Here is a 4157-nt window from a genome sequence, read left to right on the forward strand (position 1 = left end):
GGCAAATGGTCAAGTCACAAGTGTCTGAGCCCAGGGGTTCTTAGTTCAAATCTCTGCTCCATATTTGTTTCATTCAATAGATAGACGATCTGAATAACTGTGGACCATTTAAGATGATTTACAGACTGTCTAAAAGTCCGGTATTTCCCCCTTTCTCATTAATAGACCTTTTTATTAAATGCGTCACGAGCAATGCGTATGCGTTTTTTAAATATTGTTGTGGTCATAAGAAGTTTACTCTATTTATACAAGTAACACTTGACGACTCAAAGGATCTGGTCACCTTGGTAATGGTTTCAAAACAAGGCAGTCGTATTATTTTATGAAAAGGGCTGTACGAAAATCGAATGAAAAAGTTTCCTAAAGTGTTTGAATGTTTAATAGCTTTTAAAGCTTGAAGGGGGGTTGAAAGTTTTCGGTGACACGGTGTCGGCCTTTTTTTGTCTTGTTTTTCGGTATTTTGAGAAAAGATTCTCGTTCTGAGCGTTTGGAGGTTATTTTGTATGGTATTTCGGTAGTTAGGGGAAAACTTGTCGGTATCGAAGAACCTTTAAAATCAAAATTCAAATTCATTCTTGCAAAAAAAGAAAAAACTAAAACACGAAAAAGTGGTTTGTAAGTAATTTTATACAATTGATTATAAAATTACTTACGAATTTCAAATACCTTTGAATGTCATTTTAGTTTAAAACATGACCAGTTTTCAATTAAATTAGTTTTTGAAAATCTTCTTGGAAGTCAAAAACATCTAAAGGTGCCAAATTTATGCTTTTTACTGTTTTGGAGAGGCTCTGTAATAAATGTTGCCAATTGAACATATATTTTACAGTATATGGCCCCCAAAACGGAGACGGCCTCCAAAACGGAGGTTTTGCCTTAATGAGCCATGTTTGTACTTCAAAACCTGAGAAAGCTTCAGATTCAATCCTAACATATTTCTCTTGAGTCCGAAAAAAGAGAAATACCAAAATGTCATTTTTACCATGGCTAATTTTCTTCTTCCTTTTTTTTTTCCAAAATCAGTTTCTAAAACCGTCAAAAGTCAAACAAGATTGGAAATCAACCCCTAAAAACTGGATAACTCTGGAAAGTATATACATATACCAACATACCAACTCAGTAGTTTAAAGTTTTTCCGAAAATTTGAAATATTTCACGATAGAATTAGCATTAGAGAAAAGTCGTAAAGCATTGCCTGTATACCTATTGGTAGTAATTTGTTGGTGCTATGCTTTTTGATTAAGATTTTCGAAAAAACTAAACCTCCGTTTTGGGGGCCATTAGAAAAATGTGACTCAACTATGACTGAAAAAATCATACAAAATCCTTTATTCTAAAAAAAATTATCTTTTGGGAAAGAAACGAAACATGTTGAAGCTTAATTCACAAGAAAAATTATTAACGTTTCCTATTTTCTCAATTCACTAGACAGATTTCAATTTGGATAGACGTTTTGCGGGCCACATACTGTAGGCTGAAACAATTTTTTCATATTGATATATGTTTAGAAAATGCATAACAAAATCGAAAGCGAGCAATAACTATATACAAAAGTAGAACAAAAACGCGTCAGACCTAAACCTGGGATACATAACATAATTAAAATTATCTTATGTAATGTAATTTTTCCTTGGAAAAAAATACAAGAAATTGTATTGGTCAATTTTCCTTAAAAAATACAAGAATCTGCTTCAGGTTTTTACCAAATACAAGAAATGTGTTTTATCTAATTTTCTTGGAAAATACAACAGATTGTTTACTATACTTACAAAGATACAGGAAAATGTTTCTAACGTTCTATTCAATATAAAAGGAAATATTATTGTTTGTTTTCCTTGGAAAATACAAGAAATCACTTAAATATTTTTCATAAAAGTAAAATTACATTTTAGCTTCATCATCATGGAAAAGAATCTTCTCGGACGACGCAGGGACGGCTTATTAGATTATAATTACAACATACAAAGAAAAAGGTTAACAATTCATAAGAGATACGCACATTACATACATTAAAAATCATCCCTTAGGGGTGAAAGCTTGGAAAACATTTACAATTTTTTGTGGACAATTTCAAAAAAGAATACTTCTAATATTATGGTTAGGTTAGCTACTTTCTGAATATAAAAACTTTTTTCAACATTTTTTTGGCCTTATGACATCATGACATTTCGGCTTATATTGCATAACCTTATATTCATTTAATATACGGATGAAAAAGTTCAATGTGGGCCGCCGTCCTGGAAAAATCTTACGGAGCTTGAGTTTTGTCAATCTAGACGTCTCTAACACAAAATTGAGTACATTTTTTCGATAAGCATACTGGTGAATAATGGACTTCTTGTATCTATTTCCCATATCATGAAGTCGCCATCTTTGGTCATCATTGGAGAATCTGTTATGTTGTCATCGATTATGATTTTGATTGTGTTGTTGAATGTGAACGGTGGCTGGTTGAAGTTAGGTGCCGTTTCTTTGTAAAAGAAGATAATATGAACTTGATTATCTCCTATGTCCTTTACTTGCTCTTTAAATTGCTCTTTTAATTGCTCTTTTAATTGCTTTACTTGCTCTTTTACTTGCTCTTCAAATTGCTCTTTTACTTGCTTTACTTGCTCTTTTATTTGCTCTACAGTTGCATTTTTCTGGAGAAATGAAACTTTTTGTCGATCCGTGAATTTGTATGGTGCCATGAGGAAATCAATACTATTCGACATGTCAACCAAACCATTTTTAATCTTTACCACAATCTTTGAACCGAAATGTATTGTCATGTTAATAAAAAAGTCATTTATGAGGTCAACCACGAATAAAACTTCTGGTGTTAAAGAGAGATCTTTACGTTCAGTTACTGGCCAAATGAATGTTTTTGTGTTGTTTGATATTTTGCATTTATTTTTTATACCTCCAGTATACCTCTCGCGCCAATCGTACTGAGGGTTGTTTGCGAGATCGATTAAAATGCGATGAAGGTGAGGATTGAAGAGTGTGTTCTGTAAATCTTCAAGAATGACATTTTGATTCTCTAGCCATTTCTTGCCCTCAAAGAAAAGCTGAGAAAATGACGAGCATAAAATAACTATATTGTGTTTTTGTCTTATTTCTTGGAGATTTTTTTCAAACTTAGATGCAGTTTTGAGAGTTTGGAGGTTTTGTATAGATACAAATAACAGTGTTTGTTCAACTTGATCGTTACTGTGAGGTATATCTGACAAAAGATTCACAATTTTGTTATCATCAGTGCTTGTTGTAGCTATCCACTCTGTCTCGAGAAATCGAACGTAGTTTTCTTCTGTCTGGTGAATACAAAGGTTTTGAATGGGTGAATAAATCCATACATCTAAACAACCTATATCAAACAAAGACTTGATGAAGTATCTCAGCTGTATCGATCGAAAACCAAAATGCCTCTCATACAAAATTTGGTATGATATAAGGATCTGTGAATCAATATGAGGGATGATGGTGATATTTTTCCTTCCAGTACATAGCAATCCACTACAAGTTGATTGTGAAGTTATGAAAATTATTGCAAGAACTTTGATCAGTTTGAAGACATTCATATTGACTCCTTGTGAAAAAAACTACAACTATTTTATATTATATCCACACAATTGATATGGAAATCGAGAAGGGCAATTAAAATGAGACTCTATTGTCTTTAATTGTAAATGGATCCACATTTATTTTATAATTAAAATCGGCAATCAAATCATTATTTCAAAAAAAAAGAAACTGGTCAACATTGAGCTTTTCAACAAGTTTAGAACATCCAAAGGCTCCAAAGGTTTTTGATTTTCTTATTAAAAAAACGTGAAGGAGTTGTGTTTTTGATACAAAATTTAAAACAAAAATAAGAAGTAAAGTACATTTCAAATTAGCTGGCAGTAAATTTTTAATTACGTATTACTTTTGATAGATTTCGAATTAGATAGCGATTTTATACGTTTTGGAAAGGCAATCCGGAGTGGAATATTATGCGTATAAAATTTTTCTAAACTTTTAAAACACGAAGATGAAAAACGAAAAGAAAAAAATCAGCTTTTTATCTAGCAATGCTAAAAACCACCATTTTTGGGCTTGAGCAAACCTCAATCTTTGCCCATGTCAGCTGTAAAAAAAAATTTTCAAAAAAACACTCGAAAGGAGGTGTTCTTTTT

Source organism: Clytia hemisphaerica, unplaced genomic scaffold (genome assembly GCF_902728285.1).
Source record: "Clytia hemisphaerica strain Z4C2 unplaced genomic scaffold, Clytia hemisphaerica genome assembly, whole genome shotgun sequence".
Classification (NCBI taxonomy): domain Eukaryota; kingdom Metazoa; phylum Cnidaria; class Hydrozoa; order Leptothecata; family Clytiidae; genus Clytia; species Clytia hemisphaerica.